Genomic DNA, 10,082 nt, shown 5'->3' with positions numbered 1-10,082 from the left:
TCTGTTTTGTTGTGTCGGGATATATGTTTATTGTCAAAGATTCTAAAAGCTAGGTGTTCTTTGCATAATAGGTTGCCAAATTTTGAGAGACTTTGACTCTTTTCTCTTTACAACTTTATTATTATTTAGTTAATTTTGAAACTTTTGTCTGCATTCATCCAAGGTGGTATATAATGGTTTAAATATGATTTGAGTTTTTGACCCTCAATTGGAAAAAGCTAGCTTGATTACTCAGCACTACCATCACACTAAGATACATCAGAAAAGTTTGCAAGATATCAGATGAACTTGTTTCCAAGGGAAAAATCAGAAGTCAGGATGTTTCATGTTGTCCACCATGGGTCCCAACCTAGTAATCAGACTTCAATGTTTGAAAGTTTCTTAAAGACTACAAAAGAAATAGTCCTTCTATATTCCATGATGTTTTCATAAAGAAAAGAAAGAGAAAATAAATGATCCACTTAAAGAAATTAAACTTGGGTGTTTCAAGTAACCTCCACCGGGGCTATGGACGCCTGGCTAGTAGTGGAGCATTGCTTGACGGGAACCAGAGGTATCTCTGTCGGGGCTATGAACTCCTAACTGGTAGGAGAGCTATGCCTAGGATGAATTTGCATGAAACACATTGATTGATTTCACCTACGTAGCTTGGGCCCAGTTTCCTCTATTTATCTTCATTATTGAAATGATGGAATAATAAATCATGCACACACACTTAAGAGTTAATCCTAGTTATGGACTTGGATGTTTGTTCATTGATTCACTCATCTTTTTGATCTTATACATCCTTTTGAATGATAGTAACCTTAGGCATCAAGTTAACCAGAGATTTTGAAGTTCTAAAATGCCTAGAGTCATTTTTCCCAGATAGTCACCATTTGTTATGCCCTACATACCTAGCCCCATTAGTTTCCTTGTTTTGAAAATATGAGTCCCTCTTATTTTCTTTCTCTAGCTTTGTTTTTTTTAGTTTTTCCTGGACACCTTGGAACCTTGGACCCCCAAAGTCCCGAGGAGTCATTTCTTTGTTTTTGTTAGTCTTTCCCCATAACCCTAGAGCCCTGGAGTCCCGAAGTAGGTGTTTGTTTGTTTGTGCACAACTTTGGAACCCCAGATCCCCAGAGTCCCAAAGTCATGCCTTGTCATTTTTTGTTGAAGCCTCAAAACTTTAGAGTCTCGAAATCCTGAGTTCTTCATTTTTTGTTGTTAACAGCCATGAAACCCCGAAGTCCCAAAGTTGTTGTATCTTGACAACCCTGAAACCCTGGAGTCTCGAGATTATTTTGTCCCTTTTACCCCGGAACCCCGGAGCCCCAAAGTCCTGAGGTCTTTTGCTTATTTTTCTTGTTTTCGTGATTCACCCTAGAACCCTGGAGCCCCGAGGTAAATTTTGTTCTCTTTTTGTTTGTCACCTCGAAAGTCTGGAACCCCGGACTCTCAATTTCTTGTTTAAGGTGATTGTACAAACAAAGTTCGAGGGGTATAAATAGGAGGAATGAACTTTTCTAGGTTCATTTGTGTACTAAAGTTTTTCAGAGCTTCTAGTTGCAATCTCCCAACTTCACGCCCTCGTGTTGCCAAGATTTCATGTGTTTTTCCCACTAGGTTGGTAGATTTTTTCTCCCTCCTTGTGTTTCCATGTTTAGATCTTTTTGTTTCTTTTAGTTTTTAGTTTAGATTTTCCTTTTAGGTTTTCCTCGTTTTGTGTGTTTTTCCTACATGCCCTAGTTTTCCTCACCTCGAAACTCTGGAGTTCCGGGCGGAGTAGTTTTCTTCACCTTGGAACTCCAGAGTCCTAAGGTTGGTTCTTTTTGGTCATGCCTCTACCTCAAAACTTCAGAACCCCAGAGTTTCAGATCATCTTGAACTTTATGAAGTGAATTACCCTATACCTCGGAACCCCAGAACCTCGGAGTCCCAAGTTCCTTTCTTATTGGGCCACTGCTTTAAACCCAGAGCCCCAAAGTTTTGAAACATTTTCTTGATGCCCTATTGATCTAACCCGGGACCCCAAAATCCTAAGGTCCCAAAGTTAACCTTTTCTATTTACCCTAGAACCCCAAAGTTATGAACTCCTTTTGTATTATCCATTCCGAAACCCCAGAGTTCCAAACTCCATTCATTTTATCTACCCCAGAGTTTCGAGGTCAGCTATCTTATAAGGAAGTTATCCACCTCGAAACCCTCGAGTCCCAAGGTGGATGATGTTATTGATATTTTTTTATGTATGCAATGGATTAATTCCTTATTATTTCTTCTAGATCAGAGCATTTAGATGGACCCAACTTCTAGAAAGAGAGGAAAGGAGATTGACAAACTTCTCGTAACCATGAAATATCAATATCAAGGATAGTTTTATGTTTCAAAGTTGGATGAAAAAATTAAATGGGTGATAGATATAGAGGTGGGGTGCATTGAGTTGGAGGATATCAAGACACAATTAGACCGACCAAGGCCAGATACCCCGCTAAGGAGAATTAAGAGATTAGGCTTGGTAGAGGCAACGATTTTCCCAAAATTAGTCCAAGCTCTTGAATTCATCATGACTGTTGGAAAGTTCTACAATGTAGATACAAGAAAGTGCCTAGATGGTCAAGGTAGAACGGTAATTGATTTGTCAGTAGATATGCTAGGATTTGTGTTTGGCATCCCTGCGAAGGATAAAGTACTCCTAACTACGGAAGAAGAAGTCGTCAGAGTATGGAATAACAATATTGCTCTAGACGAGGCATATGAATGAGAACTGGTTGGAAGAGGAGAGAAAGACAAGGCTAAAAGCCATAGGTGTTTTGAGGGAAGACTTCAAGGAGCTGCAACGAGATTTGATCATCATGCTTGGCAAGGTCTTCGGCAAGCTAGATTTCCGGCACTTCCATCCTTGAAAGTTCCATTTCATGACAGCTATCCTTATAGGGAAGGAATACTTTGACTGCGCTTAATTTCTCTTTGATAACATCCATAAGAAGATGAAGGAGGTACACCAAACAAAGAAATTATTTTTCACTTCCTATGTTATCTGGGTGGCTTCCCGAGCAGGTAAATTCTTGGGACTACAAATAGAAGGCCAACTAGGAAATGAGGAAGGGCAGAAAAAGGTGTGGGAGTATTACTCATAACTCCCTCTAAATAATACAAAGGCACACTTTAAAATAATCAATGATGCCTTCCTCTTCCCTATTATCATCAAACTCACAAGTGATATAGGTTACAGTATAAGCCCTGAAGAAATGGTGATCATTGGAGAATGGGAATGTTGGGTCATTCACAACCAGCACTCTACATATATCAAGGTAAGTGGGTTCATAGGGGATCCTATTGTATTGTTGTGATATTGCAATGATTGCATTATTTTGTTAGAATATGTTGGGAAAATGCTCGGCCTCCAATCCATTTTGTCCTCGAAACACAAGGCAGGAATAGATTTCTCAGTTTCTATTGGTTATTTCTTTTGTTAAAATATTTAGGTAGCAAAGACAACAAAGCAAGAGCTCCATGATCTAAATCTTAAGGAATTTAATTATGCAATGGAGTATTATGATCCCTATGGCAAGCTCAAACAAACCATGCTAAAAGAATATGAGGGGCACAAGCCTAGATTGGAGGACTTTTGGGAAAACCTCCAAGATAATTTTGAGGTTAGAGAAGAGAATCATTATAGGCTGTCAGTACCTCAGATTAGGATTTTTTAAATAGAAACCAATCTCCCCAAAGAGCTGAGGGATGATGGAGAACTATTAGATTTTGTATATAAAGAACAAGAAGTTGACAAGAAGCCTCTCTCTCCCATAAGGTGGTCGGCACATGAAGATACATATATAGACCAAATAACTCAAACTATTGTAGATAGGACTAGATAGTGGCTTGGTTTGAGGGTTAGGCCAAGCACTTCAAAAGGGAAGCAGAAGGAATCTACCTCAGCTGTGCCCCAATCAAGGGGTTATAAGGAGTATTCCCGTAAAACAAGGTGTAGTTCCCGAAAGAATACGTCAATCGACCCAGATGAAGGTGCTAAGCCTGAAGAGAGTACCAAGGAATTATTGAAGAAAGTTAAGGAACAAATGAGGATATTTGAACTTTTGAAAAAAGCTGCACACTTTGGAGTGAGAGAAGGGCTGGGTGCTATGCCACTAGCAGAGGTACTTCCTTTGAGGACAACAATTGGACAGACAACAAGAGAAGGCACTCAGGAGGAAGAAGAACAAGGAAAAATAGATGAGAGTTCACTCACTCAGCCTTCATCTATCATCACAATATAAGCTCTAGTTACTACTACCCCTATGCCACCACTAGCTGATACAACAATAGTGCCTCCTAGGATACTGGCATTTAGACATACCACGAAAATAGCAAGTGTCCATAATTTTGAAACAAACTCTGACCAAGAGGAGGAACAACCTATGGGACAACAACCACTTGGAGGAGAGAAACAATGAAATGAGGCGGAAGATTCGTTAAACGAAAGATTAATATTAACCCCACAAGACCAAGAAGATCTCAAGAAAGAGATAGGTGTCAAGAAAGGTATGGGAGAAATGGATAAGGATGGAAGGACATTTGGGGAAGAGGTCAGTGATAGGTTAGGATTGTTTCACAAGCAACAACATTTGAACATTGATATTGCTCTCCAAACTAGTCTGGCCCGCCAAATTGCTTCACCTCAAGGCCCTAAGAAAATAGAGGAAGAAGAGAAAGATGAAGCAGAGGAACATTCAGACGTGCACATTGTGACCGCCGACATTGTGCCTCATGAAGGTGATAAAGATAAGGATGTGCCACAATGGTTAGAATTAACCTTCAAGAAAAAGAAAAGGAAATTAGTGTTACCAAAGGTTGCACTACAATAGGCAATCACTGAGGAACCAATGAAAGTTAAGAAAGCCAAGACTGTGCATCATTTATCAAGAACGGGTTCTGGTGAGTTGGTTGTGGATATAACAGTTCCTCTGCAGGTAGAAGGTCAAAGCTCCCCAAAGTACCAAGTGTCTCAGGTAAAACTAGGTAAGAAAACAAAGTGGGGGGAATTAGATACCTTGGAACTAGCTACTAGCGTTGTCAGGGGGCAAATGGATAAGGAATACACTTCTCATGCAGAGGTCAAAGCACAGTTGGAGTAGTACAAGAAGCTATTGGTAGACATGGGTAGGCCTTTAGATACTTGTAAAAATAATAATTTACCTTCAACCTCATCACTCCCAGAGGGAGATGCAAAAGCATTGCTTGAGGTAAGACAGGTGGCCGCCACAAAAAAATCATGGGCAAAAATAAATGCCTCCAAAATTAGAATATTTTTGCAAAATACCATGAGGGAATATAAGAAGGTTGTGCAAGTGGTAGGAACATTATCTTCTTGCTCTCAACAATGGGAGCAAATTCACAACATGTTTAGCAAGAAGTTCCAGGTATTGAATAAGGTTTTGTGTCTGGGTGAAGAAGTAATCATAGAAGAGGACCTCTTGGGTGGAGAAATTTGTAAGAATTTGCAGTCTTACACATACATTTTGGAGTTGAAGATGGAAATGCTTAAGTAGTATGTGCAGGATGTAACAGATATTTGAGTTCCCCTCCTTAGGATGGTAGAAAAGTATGAGGATTTTGTAAGATAGTTACTCAGAGTTTTTGGGTTGGGGATGTTAGGATAACTGGTGAACAACTGAAGGGGGGGTGAATATGTTGTTAATAGATTATAACATTTAATCCACTTAATAACCCTTAACCATATTAAGTACCGGTAGAGTAGAAACAGATACCGGTAAACAATGAAACTTAACAATTAAACAAATAATCAATGTATAGAAATCATACCACATAACACCATGATTTGTATGTGGAAAACCTAGAAATGGAAAAAACACGGTGGGAAGCCTACCCACAGTTAGATGATACTTCTATAGAAAGTATGTGATATAATGAGGGGCCTGCACATGCAAAAAGGCACACTGCCTAGAGCGTACTGCTCATTACAAAAGAGTCTCACTGACTAGAGAGAGGTTACAACCATCTTAGGATAAATGGACAACAATCCTATAGAGTGAACTACCATACATAGCATCTACCATGCCTGATTACAGTCCTAATTAAACTCAATATCAGAGGCCTTTGACCTCTTCCTTAATCCCAATTCGATCACCTATGATCGACCAAATATTCTTTGCATATTATATAGATTTCCAAGACCATAAACACTTATTCCATTCCCATGCCACAATATACAATGAGATCTTACATCATTTTATACAAACCCTAAGGCCTAAACCAATTAGGTCTTCCACATAAAAGATATTACAATAGGATCATTACATAAATCCATATTACAATGAAATGCCATGTCAGCTTAAGACCAAAACAATAATAATAAATCCGTAAATCATCCCAAAACATCCCGGTAACATGTAGAGTACACGTTAGCATGATACCGGTCCATAACCTAGATAGGCACTAGACCTATTTTGGGTCCACCACGCCAAAGAAATATCTTCAAGTAGTTGAATCACAATCAAAGAACATCTTCAGCATCCCGAAATCCATGTAGAAGCTACACCAACACCAATTATGCATCCCGTCAAGATTCCTCAATGAGAGCTCTGCTGGTAAAGCCTTAAACTAGTGTCGATAAGGGTTTACCAGAGTGTATGATAGCATCTAATTACCAAGTTAATACCATCTAACTAAGACATGATTCAGAAGCACATACCACATGCAACCAATCACATTCCATAGATCCAAACATATAGGAAGTATCCAACAGATAGTCTCTTCTACCGGTAACACTTGATCTTCTACCAGTAAACAAAACTTGTCTGCCAGTAACAAACCATAACAGCTAGTGTTGACATCAGTGCAACACATAATCAACTCATCCAATAATGCCAACAGGGGATAACCAATGTGGGAGCTATGGAAGAAGATTAGATACTCAGCCAGTGGGATGCATATGAAGCCCAACATTTTGGACCTCCAACTGAGTTTACTATTACATTTATGGACAAATATACATATTTGATAACATAGTGTCAACAAGCTACAGAGACAGTAGGGGAGTTAGACAAGGAAAGAAAGAATGCAGAGAAAGTTTTGAAAAAGTAAAAATTTAGAAACAAATATGTTGTTGATACTCTTGCCGAGGTGGTTGCATGTATCATCAATAATTATAAGTCCTATAAAAAGAAGTAGAAGATAAACATATAGTTACTAAAGATAGCATGACTTTTAAAAGGAGTTTTTGCATGAATTCCTCACTGGGACTCCAATTGCATCTCCAACTCACTTCCCATTTTGAGAAAAATTCTGCATGACTACAAAAGCCTGGCTCATACAACATGGTCTTTGTAGTGTTCACCTAGCCTCCATTTCATAGTAGTTAACTGGAGTATAGAGGCAGAAACTAGCAAGTTAACTGCAACTCCTAGCTTTTGAGTTCTTAATTTAGATTAGGTTTATTTCCTAAACTATAGGGCAAAAAAATCTATAAATTGAGGAGTTTGATTCATTTGTAAGGGTCCACAAATTCATGATTTGAGGGCCACTTAAAATGTTTAGATTATTTTTGTAGATTGTCATGAAATTGAGTTATTTTTGTGGCACATTCTTTGAAATCAATACAAGAAGCAGCTTATAGATTTCCTGATCTATGCATATTTTCTACAAGTTTGTTCTTTGTGATCCGGTAATGTCAACTGTTTGAAATCAACAACGTGTTTTGATCTTCCATTTATTTCTTTATGACTCATGCTACCTACGTAAGTGGTGTATGAGAATTACTAGGATAGACAATATTGTGGTGATATTCTTTCCATGAGTTTGTAAGGTTGTTGACTTTGTAGGTTTACTGGAGGTCCATTTTTTAATGCTGATTTGGATAATATTTGATGATTTCTAGATTGTAGGGTACTAATTAAGTAGTTTGTGTCATTGAATTGATTTCATTGTTATTTTCTTGTTTCCCTATCTCTTGCAATTTATTTGCAGAAGAATCTTAAAATCATTAAAATACAAAAAAAGGAAGTTAAGTTATTAACAATTATTGGGAGTTAGTTTCAACTAGCACGCCCCTTAACAAGTACAACCGCATCAAACCATTGGGCTGCCCATCACTATCAAGACTCGACTATAGAGACCTTGGAGTGATTAGTTCCAGAACTTATTGCTTTTCAGGAGAGGTGGTGAGTGTTCACATTGGCTACCTAACTTTTGGTGAGTGTTTCAAAATAGTCATCAATAGGACCCTCTTTAGCTTGTGTGTAGACGCTTCATCGCAGGTGATTGCAGAACAATGCTCGCACTGTTCTTCAAAATTTTGTCTACTATCAGATTTTTGAGTTTTACAAGTCCTGCCCGAGTGGTGAAAGACTTAAACAAAACTACTAATCTTATTTTTTGTAGGTTTCCTAAGGAAATTCAACTAAACATTGTGTTTTTCTTAATCTTTTTATTCCAGGCACCTAGATTTTAATTAGGGGTAAAATAACTCTTACCTTTTCCGTTTGAGGAAAGTTTAGAGGTAGGAGAGAATGATCTTGCTTGCATAGACAATCAGATATCCCAACCCTCGAATCTTTTCTTGTTTGCTTGCACATTTTTACCCTTAGCAGGTCTGCCCTCCTGATTTTCTTAGGCATTGGTGAGAGGGGAACGACCCAAGTGAATACAGTCAGACCTGGTCAATTTGAGTCACTATAATAAATAGGCCTCTTGAGATGAAAGTTTCAGGGGATGGATCTATTTGAGAGTTCACTCTCATATTGAGCACTTTGTAGGGCCCCTTGAGGTCTTAATCACACTTGTGTGACTACATCTTTCTTAGTAATTTGTAGGGCTATAGGCCTCAATCGCGCTTGCACAACTACAAGGAGGAGTCTTTGAACATAAATCCATACTAAAAACCCTAGGAATAGATGCCACCCGATTCACCTCAGAAAGGTGGATAATCTTTGTGCAAGGGAGATAGTAACTCTCCCAAGAGACTTGCCATATCGTGCCCCCATTAGCATTTGCAGTTGGCTAATATGGCATTGAGAATCCATTATGTGGGACTCAACGACCGTATTCTGATTAGCTATTGGGTGTTTACCTGAGTCAGCAAGCAAAGGTTTTCCTCCTCATTCAAATTCATAAGGTAGCATGTTGTGTTTGCATTCTCTATGTGTGCTAGTGGCCAACGCGTATTCATTGCTTGATATCTCTTGCCAAGTCCATCATTCCTCCAACCAATCAATCCTCCCTCTTTCCAAATTTCATCTTGTCATCATCAAATCTTTAATCCATTTCTATTTATCCAAGCAATTCTCCTATCCCCAATCCACTTTCATCCATTCAAACAATCATTCTTCCTCAACTGATATTTCTATCCAAATCATTCATCTGACTTTAGGTAGCCTCCCCCTTTCTCCTTCCTATTATTTATCCATTCTTCCATAATCATTTTTCCTCTAATCCATTCAAATCTTTAAAATTCCAATCAATCAAATCAATCCAACTTTCTAATCCAGTTATCCAATCCTTCATCAATCAATCATCCAATCCCTTAATCCAATCAAATCAAGTTCTAATCTAAGGACCAATCCGATCAAATCAAGACCTAACCTAAGGACCAATTCAATCCAATCAAGTCATAATCCAAGGACCAATTCAATCTAATCAAGTCCTAATCCAAGGACCAATCCAATCAAATCAAGTCCAATCCAAATTAAATCCAATCCAAATCTTATCCATTATCATTCAAATCCAAGTCCTAATCCTCATATTTCATTTGACATCATCTTCATCATCTTTCTCCTCCAAAACATATTCATCCAATTCCAATCTAATCCTTCATTCTCAACATGGCTACCCAAAAATTCAAAGCTTGGCATGACCAGATGCTCATGGAAGTTCACGAACCACCTCAACCTGCCTACCAAATCAATCCCATAATCTCTCATCCACCTATCATACCTTCATCCATCCCACCTCAACACATTACACATAATCCCAATATGTATCATATATCTTATCCTTACTCTACATTTGACAAGGTAAATCCATCTTATTCCCCATCCACCTCTCCATATTATCCCTCATCTGCATACCCCTCTAATCCAATAGGT

The sequence above is a fragment of the Cryptomeria japonica genome, chromosome 2, assembly GCF_030272615.1.
Source record: "Cryptomeria japonica chromosome 2, Sugi_1.0, whole genome shotgun sequence".
Taxonomy (NCBI): domain Eukaryota; kingdom Viridiplantae; phylum Streptophyta; class Pinopsida; order Cupressales; family Cupressaceae; genus Cryptomeria; species Cryptomeria japonica.
The sequence above is the reverse complement of the archived record's forward strand: the minus strand, read 5'-3'. Positions refer to the sequence as shown.